The following is a 25,897-nucleotide window of genomic DNA, read 5'->3' on the forward strand; positions in this document are numbered from 1 at the left end:
CTGAATGAGCCTAAATTGAAGACAAAAAGTGCCCTTTCCAAAAGTCACAAAGTAGGCCTATGCTTGTTAACTGCAAGGCGTATTGGGACAGGAATGGAACTGACCATCTTACAACTCACTGTGCTGAACTCTGCACCAAGGGGATTTGCATGGCTGAATGATCAAGAATCGATACACATTACAGTAAATGTTCACTTGGTGAGGATTTTAAACTGCACTCAAACACATGGGGTTTTCCATTAGTAACAAGCCATGAATCAACTTTTGTGACAAGCATAGGCCTACTTTGTGACTTTTGGATTGGGCACTTTTTGACTTCAATTTAGGCTCATTCAGCCCTGAAGTCATGGAAATCTCTCATTTTCACACAGCACTTAGTAAACAGTCATATAATTATTTCAAAGTTAGTTTTGTTGGTACAAAATGAAACCTTACGATGTTATGACGACATGTTCAGAGGGGGACTTATTTCTTTTGAGGTGTTTATTTAAATGAGGTTCTGAATATAATAATCAATTATACACATTAATTTACAATTATTTTAGAAAGTGCCATATACCTTTGAACACTTCAATTTGGGATTCTAGTCCCCACTCTTGGGACACGTCTCACTTCGTATATGCATGTGTTGATCATTTTGTACTTAATTGTGCATATAAAAAAGTTAACCAGTGGCCATGCGTTTTGAGTTGGGTCAGTAAACATGGTAAATAGGTGGAGATGTTACATGCGCGCGACATTTTAGGGTTCATCTTTTTAATTTTCTCAGTTAAATTTGGTGTCAAATTAAAGCTTGTGATGAGACCAATACGGTAAACCTTAACAAAGTTGTAAACAGTTATTAACATTTGAATAATTTACATCTAATTAGCATAATGTGTGTGGGGGGGGAGGAGGATCAGGAGGAGGAGGATCAGGAGGAGCAAAGTTAATAAATGTGACCCCCAGGGGTCATATGATGCTAGAGGTCCATTTCTTTTTTCACATTTTTACAATTCACTTTAAACTGCATAACACCATACAATCATATTCCAGGTAATTTAATTTGCTTTAAGGGGGTACTACACCCCTGCCCAATTGTGTGCCTATTTTTGCATTTTTCTCAAAAATTATAGCGCATTGGGGAAAAGTAAGATATGTATATTATAGGGGCAAGGACAACAGCTACTGCACTGGAAAATTTATTTCAGCACAGACAACTGTTGTGGAGTTACAGTCAAAAATGAGGGAAACCCAATATTTGATCAATAAATCAATAACTACTTGCTTTGAGTTGCTGAATTTTCAGTACAGTAGTTGTAGTCCTTGCCCCTATAATATACATATATTACTTGTCACCAATGTGCTATAATTTTTGAGACAAATGCAAAAAATAGGCACAAAATTGACCAGGGGTGTAGTACCTCCTTAAGAAGCAATTTTGCATTTTTATTATCGTTCGGGTTACACATTGAAGTCAATGGGAAAATATGCCTTGAAAGAGACTGGCGCAAAATCATTTAAATTTTATTGAACCCTATGATGTTATATATGTATTTAAAGCTCTGACTGAGAGGAATTCAAATATGGAACTTTTATATATGTGGGGTGAAGCTAACTTTTTTCTGTAATTTGTCAAATTTTACATTTTTTCCCTAAAATATTTGGTATTTTCAGTTTCATAACTCCTTAGTGTTACACCCTGTGGCATTTTAAAGTGCATTTTTGGATTTTTTGGTTCATTTGCAGCAAGAAAATGTATACTTTTATACATGTTGGGTATAATATGTGAAAGATATGCATATCTAAACGAAAAAACATGCAATTTTCATCTCGCGAAAACATGTAACGCATTACCGGCCCAACTCAAAACGCATGGCCCAGTGTTGATATTAAAATTTTAATCCGCCCATGTTATGACGATCAAAATTAACCAACAAATGATTAGGTATTTTAAACTGTTCCTTGTTCATGTTTAAGCAACAAATACTAAAACTTTAACCCACAAGTTTAACCCACAAAATAAGATTAACCAATATGTGGTTAACAATTTAATATGGGTGGGTCTTCAGTTTCATTAGAGACTAATGTTGAGACTAATATTAAAGGGACACACCATTAGATATTATCGGGGAGCTATAGTGAGTTAGGGTCAGGCAGTGAGGCAATGGTGTTTTTTTTCCATTTCAAAAAACTCCCTTACCCCGATAATATCTAATGGCTGCGTCCCCAAAGATGTTTTACTTTAGTAAAACTAGATTTTACGGTTATGCGTATAGTAGGCCTATACTGATGTATGGGCGTGAACGTAACCGTCCCGGCTGAAATCCAGAAATGACGTCATTTGCTCTGGTGCTGTCACCTCCGGGTTTCCAGGAGGAAGAACAGTTCTCTGCTCTGGAAGCGAGACAATGGTAAATATTGCACACGATACTACACATACTGCACACGCACTCCTGCCTGCGTCAAAAATAAAAACAAACCAGCCCAATTGTCCCTAAAATGAACATTTATCGATCAATCAATACAAAAGAACAATAACAAGGTTAACAAGTCACGTGTTAGTTTGGGAATTCCTCTCATTGTTGTAGGTTGTGACAAACAGCTGACCAACAATACTGAATTCTATTATGTTGTCCCTTCAACAATAGGAGCTTTGGTTGAATAAAAATCTGTTTGACCGTTTAACATGTTTCAAGGGAAAGTATCTACGACAGATCCTGAGGTGTTGGATGATTTGACTATACTTCCCGAGGTAGGCCCTACTGGCTACTTTAATACTCACTCTGATTGGCTCAAAGTTATGGTATGTGAGCAGGAACATGATAGCTCCCTGATGTAACCATGAGTATGACACTGGACACCAAACATGACCAAAGAATGTGTGATGTCAATGATGCAAGGTTATGCATTGTTTTCATGGTTCAGAGAAACCATGTCTTGGAATCAAACAATTACAATTGTATCAATATTTAATAACATAAATAAGGGTGGGTGGACAACATTAATATTATAATAAATCATTGCCGTCATCAGAGTAAGTCATATACCGAGCCTGGTATAATGACCCTATATCTGTTCCTCCTCCAAAGAAGATTCTCTAAATAGGCCTACTCCGTATTCTGTAAAGCGAAGTATAAACAAATCAATTATGTTAAATGGAAATTATGACGTAAATGGTCAATACCTTTATAAATAACATAACAGGTTTAATAAATATATGATACAAGTTATAGCGGACATACTTATCCTTTATTCATGTCAATAATACTCTACTATCTTATCAATCCTCAAAGTTCAGCTATATAGCATTTATCCAATGTTTAAACATTTCTTATTCATAATACTTGCATAATTGGGTGTGTCCCAGATAACACATAGCATTTCTTCTTCATAATACTTTTCATTGTAAAAACCACATCACATTATTTCTCTGAAATTTGCATCATAGCAAAATATTTCTAGATCACAGAACAACTTTAATAGGTAACCGAAAGAGAATGATAGGGGAAAGTACATGATGAAAATCTGAGAACATTATTTCCAAGGAATATGTGGCCTTAAAAATCCAAACACACTAGATACATCAACTACTACAGTATGGGAAAATGTTTTGAAACTTGCATTAATGCAACTAAATCCAAATAGATAATAATGTCATCAACAACAACAAATGCGACGTATGCGTTTTGTTGTTATCATGATTATGGTTTTAGGAATATTCATAATCATTTTAATCTTTTGACAAAATTGAAAAGATTCCAAATCATGATCTATGACCATTGTTATCAACTTGTATGACGATGGAATGTGTGGTATGCAAGAGGTATAGAAAGTACTTCTATTATTATCCAAAAATTGAATTCATTACGTTCGCAACAGTTTAAAATAGTTGCTAAGTTGCCAGAATTATTATCTGTTCCAAGTCCGGTGACACCTCATTACAGAAACTGGACCTGTTGATATGCTGTAAGAAGGGATATCCTTTTGCTCGATAAAATCAAAATAACTTGCCAGGCAGCATAAAAAGACCATGAAAAGTTTTTGCTACACTGTAAAAACAGAACAAAATTTTGCCACCGCTTTGTAAACATATTTAAAAGCTAAACATCATGTGTCAAATTTCTGGGAACTTTCGGGCCTCATAACTGCTTAATTGTTGATGTAAAGTATATAAAAGTATACATATTTAGAATGGCAAAGACTTGATAAGTTCATCTGTGAGGTCCAATTTGGGCCAAAATGCTCATTTTTGGCCCAAAATCCCCAAAACGGTTTTTTGGCCCACTTTTTTTTCGTGCAAAAAAAAAAAAATTCTTGGGCCAAATTTTTTTTTTATTAATTTGTAAAAACTAGATGAAAATATCTAGGAGCCGTTTTTTCATTTTTTTGAATTTCGACCAACTTCACCAAAAATATTTGAATTTTATTTTTTTTATGATTTTTTTTCTCGAACTGCACACATCTGTCACGGTTGACCGCTTAATAGATAAAGAAACTAATAATATATATTTATTATTGTATGGTCAACCGTCTAGCAGCATGCTTTTCAATGCTTGTAAATCGTAATGGTTCACCACCAGAGAAATGTATAATGTTTTGAGATGTAAACATGGCACAGCGAAAAACTAAATAGGCTTGCTGGAGAATGTTCATTCTTTATTACGTAGTTTTGATTACAACCTACGTCATTATCATCATCATCGTCGTCATCATCGTTATCATCATCATCATCATCATCATCATTATCATCATCATCATCATCGTCGTCGTCGTCGTCGTCGTCGTCGTCGTCGTCGTCATCATTAACATTATCACCATCATCATCATCATTATCACCACCATCACCACCATAATCATCATCATCACTATATTGTCAAAGGAATACATTTCTTAAATCACGTTTTTAAACTTCGAGCTTAGTTTGCCACCAAAAATATCAACTACCAGATAAGGCTCAAATAAAAATAAAGTGAACTATTTGCAGTCTATTTAAATTTGTTTTAGATAATGATTTGGAAATTCAAAATCATATTTCCAACACAAAGTGAATTTCTTTGAAGTTTAAAAAAAAAGTGGATTACATCCGAAATGAAAGAATTCGGTGTTTCTACATAATTTAATTCTTATGGCTTGTTGTAAAACAGTTTTTATTTCTTATGATTGACTGCATCAGGTTACCATTTCTAAGGAAATGGTTTATGATGGGGGGGGTAATTACACTGGTCACAGTTTCAGTTGCCAACATCCAGTGGCGTAGCTGGGATTTTTCCGGTGAGTGGGGGAGTGTGTGTGTGTGGGGGGGGGGGGGTAAGCCTGTATTGGGCGGGGCCAAATTGGGGTAAGTGCGGGTGGTGTGACATCGAAAAAAGTGTACTTCCTAGTAAAAACATCAAAGGAAAACAAACAAACAAACAAAGTAGGCCTAAATTAGTTTTAGATTTTTCAAGTGCCCGAAGATAGAAAACTGAGTTATCACTTTTTCAAAGAAATTGCGCGGTCCGAATGGGGTATGAACGTTTGGACAGTATTTATTGTGGGACATTAGAGCACATCAGACATATCGAATTGCATTCTGAATACGAAGAATGTCCTTCTGATATCAAATAATTAGGATTTTTGGAAATTCGCAATGAAATACACATTTTATGGCAAATGATTAAAAATTGATATTTTTGATATTTAACAGTACTCGAAGTAAACTTTATTAATCTGATGATTTCTACTTAAAGTGTACCCGGTATGTAGGTGGGATGAAAAGCCGACGATCAATTGAAAATTTTGACCTATCATATTGAAGATATGGATTTTGTTTTCCCAAAACACACACAAAAATTAGGTCTTTTTGGGAAAAAAATCCATATCTTCAATATGAAAGGTCAAAATTTTCAATTGATTTCCTTTTCCTCCCAGCTACATACACTTTAAGAATATATCATTAGATTTATAAAATTTACTTCGAGGACTTACATAATTAACAATAATGTGAAAAATGTCAAATTTTAATAATTTGTTATAAAATTTGTATTATATCGTGAATTTCAGAATTGAAATTCGATATGTCTGATGTGCTCTCATGTCCCACAAAAAATACTGTCAAAACGCTCATTCCAGATCCCTTAATAGAAATGAATTTTGGCCATAATTCTTCCTAATGTCATGGTTAAAGTGCGCGCGAAGCGCGCTATAAATTTCCAATTGCAGGCAATTTTAGCCCAAAATGAAGGTGAATTTTGCTGTGAAGGCCAGTGCGTGCGAAAGCGCGCAAAGTTTTGCAATTTTATCATATTTTGGTCCAAAGCATGGTGTTTTCAGGCTAAAGGAACACACATTAGGCAATTGGGGGGCATGGGACCTTGCCCATCTCGCCCAATGGTAAAGTCCGGCCTTGTGTTTGAAATATTTCCATGGTATATATGACTAAATCGGCCAATTTTGTGTCGATACTGACAATTTTCGGTTCGGGCAAGAAACGTGTCGCACACAGCCTTCTCGACCACCTTTTTGGACTTTTCTTTTTGAAAAAGCTGACCCTGCTGGTCAGTTGGAACAGATTTTATATATTCTTTTTGGGTTGGCCTTTTATTGTTTTATTTTTACTAGTCGATTTACTGCTCCTATAGTCAGGCATGAGAATGATCACACGTGAAAAAAACCTGAAAAGTTTGAAAAAGCCTGAAAACATCACTTTTTCTACAATAGTCACACCAATGCAATTAAATGTTGACTTTTGTAGTAAATGATTTTATTTGAACTAACTTGGAAAACGAAGGAATATAAATCGTGTTTGCAGGTAGGCTTTGGAACACAACATTTGTTGACCCTAATTGATCATGATGTATAACTTTCTATATTATGCCAAATATGAAGTGTTTATCACCTATGTCACGAGCGAGCCATGTTTTACCCTAAACATGCTCTACTATCATGCCCTTGGTTTTAACAATACATTTAAAATCGTCCCATCCCTCCGGTCAACATACTACCGCTGGTAATTATATGTATGAGGTGTCACAAGATTTTGAATAGGCCTAGATAATAACACTTTAGGTATTAAATAATAGATAATCATACTCTAGGTTTTGGTATTTAGCCGCTTATTATAGTGCGTGACAAACAAACATAAGGCCGAATAAAAGAAGTACATGTTTAGCGTCCAGCTTTTTAAAAAATAAGGAAGGAGGAGGAGGGATTTTTTTTAAACCCCTTTAGACGTATTTTGCATATAGGCCTACTATGAGCGTGTTTATAGTGAGACAATCTTTCCATTATTTAGCTAAACTACCGCGTAGTCTTGATTTGCAATTAGAATACATAAACAAATATAGAAGTCTTATAGACTGCATGGCAGTCCAGCTAAATACCAGATAATTTGGCTCACTATACGTTCTACGATAGGCCTATAGGCCTACCTAAAAAAAGGAGGCCATCACATCAAAGCTCTCATTGGTTGCCCAATTCCTTTTTTAAAGGAATTTGTATTTATTTTGTTTTTCTGGAATAGTCCCCTCCCGGAGGGGGTTCTCCCTGGTTGAAGGTATACGGGGATGTGCCACGGTTTTGGGGTACCTTTTCAGCAATTTTGGTATATCGATGGGTGGGTTTTCAGTGGAGACCAATGCGCCCAATTGGGCGCATTTGGGCGAAAGTGCCACTAAAAGCGCCTAATTAGGGCAAATGTGGGTGCTTTTGGGGTGTTTTTTGTGAAAAATTGGTATACTGATGGGTGGCAAAAACAGCAAAAAGTAGGTATAGAGAAAGTCAGCATCCGAAAGTCTGCGTGGCACATCCCCGTAATTATTTTTTTTCGAAGACCCCCCCCCCTGGGAGTCCCTCTACTGATCACATAGACTTCTCCGTAGTCCACTTACCCATTTTGCATACTTTTACATTTAAGCATACAACTCTAATTTGTATTACTTTGTGTGCAAGTTTCACATCTGATCTTTTCAGTCACTGTATACTCCCTCTGTTTGTTAGTTTCCCAAGTTTCACTCGGGCTTTCGCGATCAATATGAAACTGAAGATTCCAAAATAAGAATAATTGTTCAGTATTGAAGTGAGCCATGATGCAAGATACGTTGCATTCAATAACATAGGCCTACGTATGCTTTACTTTTTCGTCACTAATTTATAAACTTATGACCGTTTTACTATTTAACACTTTAATTCTAAGAAACATCAGTATAATTTTGAGTTCAACCGAATGCGTTCATCATGATTAAGGGGGTACTACACCCCTGTCCATTTTTGTGCCTATTTTGGCATTTTTCTCAAAAATTATAGCGCATTGGAGACAAGTAAGATATATATATATTATAGGGGCAAGGACTACAACTACTGCACTGGAAATTTTATTTCAGCACAGACAACAGTTGTGGAGATATAGGCCTACAGTCAAAAATGAGGGAAAACCAATATTTGATCAATAAATCAATAACTACTTGCTTTGAGTTGCTGAATTTTCAGTACAGTAGTTGTAGTCCTTGCCCCTAAATATACATTATCTTACCTGTCACCAATGTGCTATAATTTTTGAGAAAAATGCACAAATAGGCACAAAATTGGACAGGGGTGTAGAACCCCTTAATGATAACATATTTTAATTTATCAAAATTCGACTATGGCATGGTCTACTGATCACAAAACTTTTCTGACGTATTTGTAAGGTTATAGAAGGCTATAGAACTTCTTAAACATCTTCATTAGAAAGTTATAACTGAAATTTAAGAAAATAAAAATAAAATTTAAGAATCTTCAAAAAAGGAAGGGGAAGGGGACTCTAAACATGATTTATTTTTAATCACACGGCCTAAAGTGTCTTAGTTCATCAACCCCATTCTTACATAATAGTTCAATCCCATTCTTCTTACATAATGAACTCTTACATAAGTCATAACAAATGCTGGACACGTTTGCACACGGTACAGCAAATCACTGCATACGGTACCATGCATGACCACAGTGTATATATAAAACGAAGGAAATCCGCGAATCGCATCATTAACATCACTGATCTTACTCGTCGTCGACTCGTCGTACTTGTCATCTACACTGCTAGTGATTTGCTAGTTTTCTTCGTCTCCGAAGTATTTTATTACGAACTATTTACCATGCCTAAGTGCGTATGCTGTGTTGGTAAGTAATTTTGTTGGTAAAATAATAATTATTAGGCCGAGTAGAAAAATAAACAAGTTTAGCGGGAGCTTCCCCGCCCTCCTTTTTTGGAGATTTTTCAAAGTTCTTTTTTATTTTGTAAATTTGTATTTATAACTTAAAGATGTTTGAGAAGTTGAAATTTTGTATACAGCCTTGCAATTGTATAAGAGACATTTCAGAAGAGTTTTGTGATCACAGGAGGGGCCTACCTTCCAAAACAACGAAAACAAAGTGCCTCATTTTCGGGTATCATTTACAACGCCGAATATTCAAAATAAGGCGTTAAAATATGGGAAAATAGAGCAGTTTCGTAAAAAAAACTCCTTTTTCAAAACGCCAAGACGCTAAACATGTTTATTTTTACTTGGCCTTATGATTTGTCATTCTCGCATTTTTGTAAAATATTTTTGTCCCGCATCTGGAAGATTGCTAGCGGACATATTGTATTGCTCTTTTACATCTTGGATCGACCCACCCAGCGATTTTCAGCGTGGAATTTTGGTGTTAAATGAAACAGTGGCGCAGTTTTAACTTTTTGAAATTTTGTCTTTTTATGAGAAACCGGTGTCTTCAGTGCGCATTTTAACATTTTGAATTTAATTTTCCGTGATTTACGCAATAAAGGGTGGTGTCACCATCTTGCTTCAGTTTACCGCCCATCTCGCCATTTACTACTTTGGATTACTTGACTGTATACACTCGGAACGCTACTGATTATCCTCTATTGTTATGCATAGCCTGCGTGCTAAAAGTCGGTCGATGCATGTTGAAATCAACACAATTCTGAAATGCCAATTGAATAAACAATTTAATTTTTTTCAGTAGGCCTAATGTCACATAAAATCTGTAGTGCTTGGATACACCTTTTTTTAAATTACAGAAAAAAAAATCCTGGTGTTAAAAAAAAAATTAGGCATGAAATTGTCTTATAAGATTTTTGATTTTTACACTTTAAACCTTCGTCCATGAGCTTTTTTGTTAAATTCTTAGCGTTTCAAACTATAGTTTGCTAAAGAAAGATTTTTCACATATATCGTGTGGGTCTTCATAATAGTAATATATTTTAGTTTTATCCGTTTTTCACTTGCAACTGCGAAAATGTGAAATGTCCTAACTTCATTTCAAATACAACCAGCAGAAATAATCGATATTTCTTATTGCATGTAAAATCATCCATTACAAGTGTTATTTTTCAATAATATATTGATTTAGATAATGAAAATTGAATTTTATCGGTAGATATCCATATCCACGAAAAAAAGCTTATTCCCAAAACTTCAGTTGATTCCGATTTTGCGTTTGTGAGTTATGGTTAGGGGATATGTGTATTATTTTGGAACATAAACATTATGCAGCCAGAGGTTTCCAGTGGCATGAAAATCAACCTTTTTTGAGAAAAGTGTGTGGGGGGAGGGTGATGCTGTGGATCACGAAATGCCCTTTTAAAGGGATACCGGTACATTGTACTACATTTGTAATTGATTTGAAATCGGTTTGAAGCAACCACTGTAAAATGTCAATATTGTAGGCCTACAACAGAAAATACTTTCCTTAAAAAAGTTGGAAATTTTTATATCACTGGAAACCTCCGGCTACATAATGTTATGTACACAAAATGAAGTCTTGCCGATTAATTAGTTTCGCAAAGATATCGTGAAATTTGAAGTTAGTTCTGGTATATACCAGAACTAAATAACAACACATTGTCTATGGAGCAGTGTAATGCACATAGTCATGCAAAATTCGCAAAATCGGAATCGACTGAAATTTTTGGGATAAGCTTTTTTGCAAGTCAAGTCAAGTTTTCGTGGATATCTGCAGAAAAATGTCATAAAGAGGATGCTAGGATCACGAAATACTCCTTTAAATCCTTCAAACAAAAAGATCAACTTTGATCAACCGATGTTTTAACTATTTTTTTTACAACGTAATTTGTAATTTGTTGACCCCCTTCCAACGAAAGGACTTTCATTTATAGGACTTCATCGAACTTGTGGGTTGTTCCCTTACTTTGAAAAAAGCTAAGAGTTGACACCAAAAATAGCACCAGGATTTTAGAAAAAAAATAGTGTCATGCATTGTGGTTTGCTGAGATTAATAAGGTAAAGCTTGCAAGGTGAAAACGGGAAATAGAGGTAAAATGGCATTTTGAGGTTTTTAATAATTTAAAAATGTACAATATTGGCTATCGAATGCTTTTTATTTCGTTTAAATCCGATTTGGGGTTTGGAAATGCTGCTTGATTAAAATGAAATGCACCGCAGACGAAATGAGTGAGCCTGCAGAGAAGATGAGAAGAAATTTTATCTTCTCTGATATAACAATAGCCATCGATTGACTAGCGTTCTGAGTGTATAATAGTGCAATATGAATGCATCGCCATTGTACTGGTCCATTGTCTGCTATGGCGTTCTTTATGAACATCATGATATTGAAAAGGAGGAAGCCTTTTGGAAGCCATTTTGGCACTAATTTGGCAGGTCGAAGGGGATGGTGCACAGTGGTGGCATCTGGAATTTTTTCGGGGGTGGGGGCAAAGTGAATTTGGGGAGGGGGGCAAAGACAAATTTTGTGCAAAATTGCCGCAATTTTGGGGTTTTGCCTCAAGAGTGTGGGGATTATTCGGGGGGGGGGGGATACCCCGTAGCGCCTCCACTGATGGTGCACCTACGCTCTGTAGTACGAAAGGTTTACCTGGATTTGTGTGGATATTTGCACTCTTGTTCAAATCTGTTTGGGAATGGTTAACCCGAGTCGGTATACCCGAAGCTCCCCCTCCCAATTTTTGGAATAATTTACTTGGTATGCCACTGTATAGGGAAAGTGTTATATAATAATACATACAATGAAGATATTCTCTGGTGTTTTTTTCATTTAGGGGTGGTGCAATGTGTACCCCAAGGGCGGTGAATTACAATGTATATAGGTCGGTTTTTAGGGAGCGATCGTTATGGCAGGGGATGGTAAAATTTAGGGGAACACGAATTTTGTTGGTCTTGAGGGGGAACCTGAAATTTTTAGTTGAACCAGGAGGGGGATTGTTAAATTTTAAGGGGGTACTACACCCCTGGCCAATTTTGTGCCTATTTTTGCATTTTTCTCAAATTATAGCGCATTGGTGACAAGTAAGATATGTATATTATAGTGGCAAGACTAGAACTACTGCACTGAAAATTCAGCAACTCGGGCAAGTACTTATTGATTTGTTGATCAAATATTGGTTTTCCCTCATTTTTGACTGTTACCCCACAATAGTTTGTCCTAATGTACATATCTTACTTGTCGCCAATGCGCTATAATTTTTGAGAAAAATGCAAAATTAGGCACACAATTGGGCAGGGGTGTAGTTACTGTAGTACCCCCTTAAATGGAGAAAATTGGGAAAACGCAAGGGGAAACGAAGAGGAACACGAATTTTTTGTTGATATATTTTCCAAAACGCCCACTATCCCCCCCCCCCCCTGCCGTAAATAATGATCGGTCCCTTAGGGAGGGTGAAGATGGGCGGAGCACTTTTTTGGCACGTCAAAGGGGGTAAGGGTAATATTGCCCCTAAACATCTGGCATGTGTAATGGGGCAAAGATTTGTTAGTGCATCCAAAACGGTGAGGCAGATTCTTTGGAACTGCTAAACATGCGCAATTTAATAAAGTAATTTTTGGCAGTCCATTTGGAGAATTCGCCACTCTTGGGGTACGCATAATTGTTGCATTCCTCACCAGATTTTAATTGATTGTAATTCTATGTTACTTATCACAGATGGCAAGCCATGTGCCTGTGCAGGGAAGGCATGCTGTGAAGATGGAAGCTGTTGTAAAGAAGGAAACTGCAAAGGATGTGGGGCATGTTCAAGTAAGTGCTACTTTTGAATTATAGTTCGATGAACACGTTCGTATTGTCGCGTAGCTAATATGAGAAGTTTATGACCTACATGTATGTTACCTAATTTTGCCATCACCAAATTCCCCGATGGCCGTAGTGCTGAGATGAATCACGTGGTGGGCGAACCTGCCACTAGGACGAACACTACCCGCTCTCCCCTATTGAAACGGGGCTGGATTTACCACAGGCCCAGATGGGTCCAGGTCAATGGCCCAAAATCCCCAGGGGTATCATGCGTGACCAAAGATTGGAAAGAAATCGCACTTCTCATGTTTAGACCTCGCAAATACTTGGGTATGGTCATGTGTCATACACCCTCTCCCCGAGAAATTAACAGTGGCCCCCACCTCCTAGATCAGATATTGGGGGGGGGGGGCAATTTGGAAGTAAAAAGAATTTTAACAAAAGTTTTAGTGTCGGCGTTAAGTGTTAATTTATGAACATTAGTGTTAGAACCATTAACATTAACATTAGTGTTTATTAAGTGTTGCTCTGATAAACACAATATGGTGTTTAAATATAAACACTTGTTTTAGCAGTGTAACTGTTATGTTAATTAGCTGGGTCATTTGAGGTCAAATTAGTTAATTTTTCGTGAAACTTTGTACTATCATTAGTATTATTTTATTTATATTTATTATCATTATTACTTTACTATTTTCAGATTCAGCATGTCCAAACTGCGCGTGTGGTGCCGACTGCAAGTGCGCACCTGGCTCATGCACTTGTTAAACTACCTCCCTCCGTCCTTCGTTGTATATAACAGTCAGTTTGGTAAGTAACATCGGTTCTACTTAAGGAGCGCTCACTATTTAAGCCATGGGGAACGGAGGATTTTGACTCGAGGGGGACATGAAATTTTGACCTTAATATTGGAGGGGGACATGACTCATCCTTTTAGGCCTATATAATTTCAAAGGGGACGCGACAAGATATGGGATTGCAGCTTGCTGTACAGAATAATGCTCAATTTGGCAAATTCTGTTTGAGACCACATTCACAAGGCGTGTACTCGGCCGTGAAAAATGTTATTGTTTCAAATGGGGCGTCATTGTAAAGAGACGTATTGTAGCTACACTCTTATTTCGCCAATTAAAAAAGTCTTAAACAATCTTAATCAATCTTAAACTCGTGTTAGTTACGTGGTCCTCTCGTCGAAATATTGGTTAAGGGCCCTTAATTTTCTTGTTGTTTAAGGCTCAAATCAATAGTTGGTTAAAACTTTTAACCAATAAATGCATATAGCACTTTAACCAGCTTCAAGTTTAAGTGCTTAACCAACTAGGTTGTTTAAGGTCTTTTAATCAATATTTGCTTAATAACTCTAAACAGATAATGATTTATATGTTCTATTTTATCTAAGGATTGTTTAAGAAATACAACTGCTTAATCAATGGTTGTATTGGATTTAATTATGATTGGGACTTTCTTTCTTTATTTTTTTAAAAATTTTATACTGAAACATAATTCATGATAGATTTGAAGTCATCAGATCTTGGTCAACTGTGAGATTCGTTCAAAAATACAATTTCATGCATAAAGTTTTTTTTTTTAATCAGTTCAACCCGCTATGTATCCGGGCAATGTATCCGAGTAAAAAATTAAAATCTAGTAAGCCTTTCTCTCTCGCATGCATTACGATACAATGCTAAAATACAATACATCAACGCTAATAAATTCACACACTCGATACGGTATCGAACATACCGATACTTCAATGCATCTCGTCTACATTGTAAGCTATTGTGCGTATGCCCAAAACTGAACATCGCGGTACACACATTGGTGATATACATGTACCGTGCACGTAGAACAGTACAGTACAGTATCGCTAGAATGTCATACCAATGACGTTGTTAAATCTAGCAAATGAACGCATCAATATCCATCCTCAATGATGTCTATGCATAACTTATCAAACGAATCTCGAGTTTGGTGCAACCTGATTGACTCAAACCTACCTATTTGAACGAAGTTTCAGGATACCATAAGCAGCACGACCAGCATTCACTCGTGGCCGCCATTTGCTTTTGTCATTTTAAACAATAATTGGTTAAAATTCCGTGGCGCGAGATGTATCGTTAAACAGGTAAAGTACAATTCCACTAAACATTACACAGTTTAACGCCTTTTAACGTAACAAAAAATAACCACCTTTATACGCTCGAGTTTAACAGTCTTTTAACATACGTTAAACTTTGCAGATTAAGCGCAAAATCACGCCTTTGAACATTAATTGTTTAAAAATCTTAAACTTTTCTTCTTATACTTGGCGACTGTTAACTGCCGGAACAAGAGTGTATCCATTGGTATGCAACACGATATGAATATGTCGCAAATAATTTGAGATACAGATGCTTTAAAAAACTTTCCAAACTTTTGTTGAGAGTTTAGTTCATTATTATAGGGTGGTCCCGCTATGCGGTCCACCAAAAACCAGTGTACACCAGGCACAAAAAGAAACTCGTCGGTTATATTCATCCTTGCTGTTCAATAACTTGAGATAATTTTGGATTATTCTGAAATATACATTTTGTTAATTGGACTTTGCTTTCTCATTTGACGCCCTGTTCGTGAAAAACGAACAAGAATTGACCAAGATATGCGCCTCCAAAGCCTCAACCCCAAAATCAAAAGTTGCATTTTCAATGGGAACGCATCGTTGTATTGCACACAAGCACCACGGGCCAATCAATAAAGCACACAGTGTAACGGGCACAATTGAATCGTTAAAATTGCAACTTTTCATTTAGGGGTTTGAGAGTTTGTGGAGGCGCATATATCTTGGTCAATTCTTGCTCAATGTTCACAAACCGTGTCAAATTAGAAAGAAAAGTCCAATTAACAAAATGTATATTTCAGAATAATCCAAAATTATTAAGTTATTGAACAGCAAGGATGAATATAACTGACGAGGTAAAAATGATAAATTTATAAGGTAGTACGACGTCCAACTCGCGATTTGACCGTTAAAGGTCAAGTTTTTACGATGCGAACTTCGCATTGACGAACTGAGCCCTCGTGGGTATCAAGATCGATATATTTTCGCGCGTCATAAGCGGGTTTACTTCTCTAATCGATTCTAAAAGGTCAGATTGATTGTTTTAAACCGGGTTTGTTTTAAAATAAACCTAGTTATAGGAACTTTCTTAATATATATCTGGGATTAACCTTGCTAATCCGGTTAGGAAAATATCATCCCCAGCAGCGGCGTCCTTGACTGTACTGGTAAGTGGTATTTTACGATTGTTTACGCTAAGTTGATTAGAATATTTCTTGTCTTATCCCTGTGAGCCTAAATTACATGCATGCATTTGTTTCATTAGTATTTTAGGCAACTTTTGATTGTAAAACCGTTAATGAGCAAGATACGGATTGTAGAGAAAAAGTGTCTCAAAATTGGAGCAAAATTCGGCACACGTGCATGACATGTGCGCTTGCGATATGCTCTTTCACATGTGTTGTCAGTGCACGAATATGGCGATTCGCCGAACAACGATTGTACTGTAACATGATTGGTAAGCTTATACATGTATTAAATAGCCATAAACTCACTGCTGCATTACATCAGGTATTGTCATGATTGTTTATTCGTAATTTACAATGCTGATCCTGATGGCCATTATGTCAATTTTTCGATAATTCTGTCGGGTCAATGACAAGTTCTGAATGTCGAATGTCAATCAAACTCAAACAAATTCAACATATTTATACCAATTCATGAATTACCATGTCCATGTATTATGATACGAGACAAGATCCCAGCATAGCATTCAGCTGCTATGACCTAAATCCTAATTTTACTGACTTTTCATTTGGTTTGCTCTTGCCGTCTTGGACTTCATGACTTGGTACAATATTCGAGAAATCTACAATGTATCTACATGTACTGTCAAGTGACGTGTGTACAACTCCTGTTACTTTCGTATTCGGTGACCGTTTGTAATACAAGTAGACAATTCAATTCATTCAATCGTCACCAATTTTCAAATATATTAAATTTAAAACAATTCTTTGTGAAGTTATCGAAATAACGTTTTTGACTGTTTTAATTATGTTTTCATTATAAATGTCACAAAGTATTAAAGGCCTATTCAGTGATCCCAGCGAAAGTGTAAAAAATTAAAATTGTTTATAAATTGCTTTAAAAGTGAAGGATAAGGCATTCAAATTGTCATTTGGTATTTTTGAAATGAAAAATTTTGCAAAAAACAAAAAGCAAACAGCAATATTGAAGAAGTTGAAGCCCCATTCAAATACATGTAGCTAATTTCTGTACTGAGAGTACAGAAGTTACAGATTCATGTAAATGCCTTTATTTTGTCGTAAATACACAGCTTTCGGCTGAACCACTAGCAGGCTATGTCACTATGTCAGCACATCTATGACAATGACAAAGGTACCAAAATCTGAATTTTGATGATTTTTACTATCGTCCGGATGAGCAAATCACTGAATAGGCCTTTAATATTGATAATTTACAACCTGTTTAACCTCTCCATATATTCATACATTGCTCACCTGTGTTTTCATATCATATTTTGTTATGAAAAATGATTATAATTTATGGAGCAACAATTTCTTTTATTCCGGTTGAACTTCAGTAATAATGTAGTTTAACAACTTCTCGGTTGGACTAATTGAAGAGGGCGTGTTGGTTACTTTGCCGTCGCATTCAAGTGTGCTTCATTTTTATTCTAAAATGCTATTGTGGTCGCGTGTATCAGATGAAATTGATACACAACTTGCTGGCGCAAGTTATCAACGTACACTGTATGTATGGCTACTGACGCAAGTTATGGTTACCGATGCATACCAACGCAAACATTTTTTTATTTTTATTTCGTTCCTAATTTTTGTTTCTTGCGCCAACAATTTTTTTCTTGACAACTTTTAGTTAAAGGGAGTCTCGGGCAATCATAACATTCAGGGCTCCCACGGTCCTTGAAAGTCCTTGAATTTGAAAACGCCTTTTCAAGGCCTTTAAAGTCCTGAAAACTGCACACAGTCCTTGAAAGTCCTTGCAAATTGGAATTTAAAATATAATTTTGACAAAATTTGGGGAGGAGCTGTCACTTTGTTAATATGTGCCGCATGGAGAGCGATCATGATTTTTGTGTTGTGGTAAGTCCTTGAAAATCGTGCTTTTGGACCTTGAAAGTCCTTGAATTTTAAAAAGGTGCTGGAACCCTGAACATTATTCCTATGTTACAAAAACAATTATCAAGCACGAATCACATGGTTTTATTTAAAACAAACTCAAATTGACCATAAAACGAATAAAAACAGTCGGCTCTCATCAACACACGATATTCAAAATTCCCGCGCCGAAATTGTGTAAGTGCAATGACGTAATGGTTATTTGTGTCGTCAGCCTTCATTGTATTTAACTGGGACGTCATTGCACTCGACAATTTCGGCGCCCGGCAGCTCAACTTCTTTATTAGGCAAAACATTTTTTTTGTTGTGTTGCCCTCAAGTGGGAAAAATTGAAATTTGGGTCGGTCGGTCGATTATCCTTTTTTTTTTTTTTTTTAGACAGTCTTCAGTTTTTAAAAATCCCCACATATTAAATAATTCTTTTTCCATTAGGGAGATTTGTCAATTTTGACTAATCTGGATACTTGTTAGATTATCAATTTAAGACTAGTCTTTCAATAAAATATTAATTCTGTAACTTTATTAAATTTAGGCCTGTTTTTGGTACTTTTTGCCCAATTTCACACGCATTGTCAGTTTGTTTTTAGGAAAGTGCAGTCTCATGCCTGATGTATGTAGCCAAATGTTATGAATTTAACAAGTCATCAAGAGGAGCTATAAATCACTCTTGCAAATGCAACTGAAGAGGAGCTGTACTGTAGAAAATGCTGTTCCTGATTGTGCCTGATTAATTTATTTGTTGCATTATGCTTTCAGACTTCAGAGGAACTGTTGTTGAATAACGGGGTGTGCCCAACTGAGAAGTGCCGGAGAAGGTATGTATACTTTACAATGCAATATATTTTTCTAATGTTTGCTGCATGTATACATTGACTGTCAAAATTCTGTCCTGATAATTGATTCACACCAACATTGCAACAGTAACTTGCTTTCTTCAGCTGTTGAAATTTAAAATATAAAACTGCATTAAATTGTGTTTTGTTATATTGCGCAAGTCCATATAATACTGAAAACTTTTCATGCAAGTATGATATTGTAATGTAATTTGTAATATTGTAATGTAATTTGTGTAAGGTAAGTATGTAAAGTAAGGTAATGTAAATATTGTAAGGTAAATTGTAGGTCAAGACTTCTACTAATGCACAGCTGTTTCAATTTAAATTCCCTTTAAATCATGGCACCAAAATCTTCCTGTGACAAAAGCCACCCCGACCGCCCTGCGGTGGGAGATAGATTCTAGTCACTCGGATCTTCACAAGTTGCATTGATTTGTGGAAGCCCCACAAGAAACAAACTGGGAAGTTGGTATGCATGGAGAAAATGTATCACTGTTAAAAAATAAAAGGTGCAAGGTACTATATTAACCATCTATCTCTGTTTTGTTTTTGTCTTGCAGATGGAAAGGTTTGTACATATGGAGTTCATTTGACTCAACACAATTTAAGGCATAGTGCCATGCTTACAACCTACACATTCGTGGAAACTCATGTTGTGAAGCTGGAGGAATACTGCCTTCCTTTTTATTGATTTGATTTACGGTGGCATGATGACCAATGCTTGCAACCAATGACGTGTGGTGTGAAGCTGGATCAAATGTGCCACCTTTTTATTTGATTCACAATGGTATAAACTATGCCCAATGCTTGCAACCAATAAAGTGATGTGAAGCTTGAGATACAACTATGCCACCTTATTATACTAACCAGTGATTGGAAAATAGCTGCCACACTAGTGAGATGTTTGCAACCAATCACCAATGGTGTGAAGCTGGATACAAATATATCATGATCAAGGAATATGAGTCTAAAGTTAATTTTTATTAGTTCCGCAGTCCAGGAAATGCAGATACGCACTGGTGAATTGCGATCGCGTAGAAGGGACAACTTGACAAGGTCGTCTACTATGCGCCGCGCCAACAACCAATGGGTAAACCGACTTGTTATCAAGTTTGTTGATCAGCCAATCAGCGTGATTGTTTATCTCTTCTGTTTGTACGCTCATACACGCTTGGCGCACAGCTCATGATATATAAAATACAGGAAACTTGTTAACACGAAATTGCTGGGGCTAATGAATTAAGTTTGTGGCATCATGAGTTTATTTATAAACTTGAGACTCTAAAATCACTGTTATCAGACATTTTGGTTAAGAGTGTGTTAACAAGTTTCCACTGTATAAAAACTTTTCAGATCTATTGTTTTATATATTATTAGAATTAATTTCACTTGCACATTAGTCTTGTTATTACTAATATATAATTTACACTAACAAATCATAAAGAATCATACGTGCCAAATTAAGTTATATGATTTGAAAGCTCTCAATTTTTGGTTTGATTTATTTCAGAAATTCATTAAACAAAATTAATTTAATACCTTATTATACATGTATATAGCTAATTTCTTTAGGCAAATGCATTTTTTTAAATTTCAGAATCCAAAATCCATTCCATATAAGAATTTTTTTTTTTTTTTTTTGAAGTGCTGGAATACAATACAATGTTTACACCAAATTGTGGTTTCATCAAATTACAAATCCCTAAATATCTAAATGAGAGCAAGGAGTAATTTAGAAATGGAGAGGGGTGGGATGGTAAAACAGGAATGGGAAGGAATGGTAAGACTAGAGGGGGATCAATGGGTAGGGATGGTAAGACAGGAAAATAGTGAGGAATGGTACGACGAATGGGGAGGATGCTGCAACAGGAATGGGGAGGGATGGTGTGACAGGAATGGGTAGGGATGGTACGACAGGGATGGTACGACAGGAATGGGGAGGGATGGTGTGACAGGAATGGGTAGGGATGGTACGACAGGGATGGTACGACAGGAATGGGGAGGGATGGTGTGACAGGAATGGGTAGGGATGGTACGACAGGGATGGTACGATAGGAATGGGGAGGGATGGTGTGACAGGAATGGGTAGGGATGGTACGACAGGGATGGGTAGGGATGGTACGACAGGAATGGGGAGGGATGGTGTGACAGGAATGGGTAGGGATGGTACGACAGGGATGGGTAGGGATGGTACGACAGGGATGGTACGACAGGAATGGGGAGGGATGGTAAGACAGTAATCAATGGAAATGGATTGTAAGATAGAAATGGAGAAGGGTAATATAGAAATGGAGAGGGGGTAAGACACAATTCACCTTTCGGGAAATACCATAAGCCTTTGTGGGTAGACCTCTGATGTTGTCATGCCGATGTACACATTGTTACTGCGCACTTCATGGCTTTCAAATGCACAGTAACGATGTTCGCTAAATGATGTACACATTGGCGTGGTGTCAAAGGACCACATCTCAGGTCTACATGCAAAGGCTTATGGGATTTATGTGAATTGGATAGGTGTACATGGAGGGTATGACAATGAAGACTCATTTCAGAAAAAGTGTTTGTTTTATATGTGGTGCATAATTGTGGTATTAAATGGCATGTGTATGCAATCTAAAGAATTGAAATGTATTGTTACATAAACAATGATGGCTTGTGTAACCCTTATCTTCAGATATGGTACTTGAATTTGTGCTTTTTTTGTAGTACAAACTTTTGTTGATACAATGTGGTGCATAATGGTGCATGGTGGTATGAAAAATGGTGAATGGCTTGTAGATGATATGACGATTTATGATACCGTCATCTTCAGTAATGGTACTTGAATTTGTGCTGTTATGTCGTACAGACTGTTTGTTTACAATGTGGTGCATGGTGGTATTAAAATGGTGAATGGCTTGTGTATTATGCAAATGCAAAGAATTGTAATGTATTGTTAATACAAAGTGAAATGTAAATGTATAAGAACATGTCCCTGGCATAGCGGGTGGTCAAGAGCATGAACCATTGATATGAATGATACAATTACCTCAAAGAATTGGAATGGTATTAGTCATCAAATGGAGACATGCTAAAACCCAAAATACATTTGTATTTTTGAAAATGTGCTACTTGAATTCAAATGACATAAACTGTCATGATAGAGTGAATTTTAAGTGATAAGTGTAATGTTTAATGTAGGTGACTGACCCATGTTGTGGTAAATAAAATGGCTGTGAAGAACTCATATAGTTGTTAAGAAATTTGTGACAAATTTCTGTTTGATACAAAATAAAATGTGATTAGAAAATATTTGAACCAATGTGTGTTTTGTTAGCTGTAGTTGTGATTGACCAAGAGCAGGAGATGTAATTCCGATCCAGCAAATGTCCTGATGAGGCTAAACTATTAAAAAAAAAGCTATGTCTCAAAGCAATTGGCAGTTCCAAACACGAATGCGGTTGTTTTTTTAAGATTTTTTTTAAAAAAAAAAAAAAAAAATTTATTAATATGTCATTTGCTAGTGTTCTTTTTACTTAAAAGTACACAGCATAAAATTTAGGTTCTTTTACACAAAGAAAAACGGCAAAAACTATAAAAAAAAGGAAACAAAAAATTATTTTGTCATTTCAACCGAAATGGACGTGCTAAGAAAAACAAAATTTGCATGGGCGCTTTGAGACGGGACTTTTTTTAACCTATGTATGAACCAAAAGTGAGTCATCAAATTTTTTTGGTGAGGGCTCATTCCAGGCCTTGGGACTCGCTGGATATGATTGAGGGGGGCACTATTTTTTAAATAGAATTTGTCAAATTTTGATTCCAATGAGGAGGGGCATGCCACGCCCCTATAAGACTGTGCCACAGAGTCCATCTCAATCTCATCCGAGCAAGCACAGGCCATTTGTGTATTCTTGTATCTGCAATCCAGTCCAAGTCGGTGCAGAGTCCCAAAACTATAGTACAACCGGAGTCCAGCGAGTCTGTATCCAGCAAAAGTATAATGACATGTTGATCATCCAAATTCAAAATCACTGTAAAAAAGGCCACCAAATTTTAGGATCCGATCGGACTCATTATGTTTTGATGAATCCAAGTGTGTGAAAATATCGGAGCCAAAACATAATAATGATAAAATTAGATGCTTTACGCCCAATATTTATTGGTCTTGCTATGATTTTTAAAATATTGTACTCGACCATAGCTCTACCAATAGATATGGGCTCAATCGATCCAATTTTATATCATTACTTGCCCGGGTTCATCAAGTACCATCCTCCCCCCCCCGAGTCCAATATGCCTCCCTCCCAGCTATTCCCCAAGTGGGTTCATATCTGTCCTTCATAGAAATAGTGGGTACTCGTTATGAAGGGGCTTTTTGGCATGATAGGCCTATTATCACTTCTACTAAATGCTGCTACTCATCAAAGCCTGTTCAGCATCCGTACCTGTGAATGTCATCTGATAGGCATATTTGAGTTAATAGTGAAAACGAGGAATTTTAATTTGCGCGGATATTGAAAACAGCATTCGCGGGAAATTCACTAAACTGTAATTTAGAAGTCTCTTCATAATAAATAAATACTTCAAATCTAACATTTCTGCTCGGGATACGTTTTGTTTATTTACATAGTTTGGGAATCCCGAATCAGGATTCCCCGTGACGTAGCCGACCTCGCTGATTTGACTGTTTTAAGTTATTTACGAAAATGTGAAATAAACAATGATTTTGATAGGTAAAATAAAAAATAAATATTTTTCATGTAAAAATATTTAATTCTATCATTTCTTTATGAACGTAAGTGAGAATTTGAATTTATTGGAACATTTAAGATGGGGATGCGTGACCAAGGTCATAGAGGCTCAGCCGCAACTCAAATTTCCGCGAATCTCCGTCTGGCGCACGGGTTTCCGAATTTTGCACTGCTTAATCTTCGCACGTTGATATGATTTATGGCTGTCTTATCCCTGGAGAGTACTTGGAAACTTCATTATAGTGTTTATTATGACAGTGGCTACCTCTGGATTTACTTCAAATTTTTGAGCAAATACGGAAATATTTAAAAAAAATTATTAACGCCACGAACATCCAGATTTTAGTGATTTCATGACATGACTTGCAGCCAAAACACGGCGATTTTTTCCGATATAATCATCTCGAAATTCCTCCTGAATACATTTAAGACAAGCATTGGAATGATATTTCACAATATAGGTAAGCAGTTTTGTAACAGGTCTTCCGATTTTGAAAGGAATTCACTGTGTTTGTGCCTTGGTGCATTATAAAATTTGCGACAGTAAAATTTAAAAAATTTAAAAATGTGAAGGGCGCCATCATAGCTAATAAATCGCCGAGGTCACTCAATGGACGTCGTACTAAAGGTAAAAATGACAAATGCTTAAATAGCGTCACCGTTACCATGAGAACGGAATAGAACGCGCGGGTTGCAAATTTAACATGGCAGAAAGATTCTCTCAGACATCTTGATCATACGATTTGTCCATTTTAAAAACATGGAAGAGGTGGTATAAAGTAGAGTATCCCAATTCACAACTATTTGGGCTATTTATTAAGGGGGTACTACACCCTTCGATAAATTGTGACTATTTTTGCACTTCTCAAAAACTAATAACACACTGGTAACAAAAGTTAGGTATATTATAGGGGCAAGGAATTTTTTCTAATTTTCTAACAAGAGGCTCGTTATTTATGATAAGAAATGAGGTACCGCTAGGATGTACCTCATTTCCTATCATATACTGAACCGCTTGTCTCGAGTCGCTGAAATTTCAGTAATTGGATTCCTTGCCCCAACAATATACATGACTTTTGTTACCAGTGTGTTTTTAGTTGAGAAAAATACAACAAATCACAAATTTACCACAGGGGTGTAGTACCCCCATAAGCTAATTTTAATTAAAAAGGCATACAGTCAATGTTTTGGCTAGGACCTTTAAAAAAAATTAGAAAAATCCCGACCGACCCAATTCTGAAAGTTGTGGAGGACAATCAAACTATTTTTGAGCTTAAATGAATGATGTTAAACTTATTTATTTAATTGTATTTTATCTATCTTTTCTCTTTTCAGGTCGGATATCGAATATAATGCTGCAAGTTCAACTAAAGAAATAACTATTTAATTGATCATGCCGGAGAAAACCAGGCAGTGGCAGGAACATCAAGGTTGTCCGAATTTGCCCATATTTGGTGTGGTAAGGGTGTTTGATGAAACATTCTCACTGAAACTTTTCCAGGATTCTGACTCCCCTTGTTAAGGGTTTATAGCCCTTATTTGTTTTGGTACAATCTACCCCCCTTAAAAATAGATGAATTTTTCCTGAATTTAAGCCAATTTTGTATTCTCATTTTTTCACAAGTGGTTGAAGTTATTTAAGTAAATTAAGTATTTGTTGGAAACATCTACCCCGGGCATTACATGGAACAATTGACATTCAACCAACCCCTATCATTTGGCTCTAGGGGTGTCTAAACATACCCCCTCAAAATGTCTTAAAAATTGAATTTTAGTTGAAGAATTCAAATGCAAATATAAAAATATACATCCAAATTTTGAATTTTTGTTGGTGTCATTAAAGGGACCCAACATGTGGCTGTGGGAAACAAATTAGAATATCTTGGGGCGGTGTTGCTTTTTTTAGAAAATACAGTGTTTCTATATGGTATTTTTAGCAATATTACAAACTGAAAATATTGTAATAATGAAATATGTGATTATTTCAACTACATACTTTATTTAGAGCTGGTTATTAAGTTGAGTAAGGTTTTAAACTTTAATATCATGGACAACAAAAGCAAAATGTTACTAAAATTTAAGTGTTTCTAGATTTTATTCGATCTGAAATGAGAAAAACCTAAAATATGTGGTTAAACACTCAAACAA

At 36.2% G+C, this 25,897-nt stretch overlaps 2 long non-coding RNA genes across 2 annotated transcripts; both read left to right on the forward strand.

Annotated features, from left to right (window-relative positions):
- The first annotated feature begins 8,962 nt into the window (after nucleotides 1–8,962).
- On the forward strand, nucleotides 8,963–25,136 carry LOC140150864 (uncharacterized). The gene is made up of 4 exons (XR_011858857.1): nucleotides 8,963–9,117; nucleotides 12,898–12,990; nucleotides 13,685–13,794; nucleotides 25,085–25,136. It is a non-coding gene; the product is annotated as an uncharacterized lncRNA (long non-coding RNA).
- Nucleotides 15,976–20,198, forward strand: LOC140150865 (uncharacterized). The gene is made up of 3 exons (XR_011858858.1): nucleotides 15,976–16,248; nucleotides 18,937–18,995; nucleotides 19,577–20,198. It is a non-coding gene; the product is annotated as an uncharacterized lncRNA (long non-coding RNA).
- Nucleotides 25,137–25,897: the final 761 nt, after the last annotated feature.

The sequence above is a fragment of the Amphiura filiformis genome, chromosome 4, assembly GCF_039555335.1.
Source record: "Amphiura filiformis chromosome 4, Afil_fr2py, whole genome shotgun sequence".
Lineage (NCBI taxonomy): Eukaryota > Metazoa > Echinodermata > Ophiuroidea > Amphilepidida > Amphiuridae > Amphiura > Amphiura filiformis.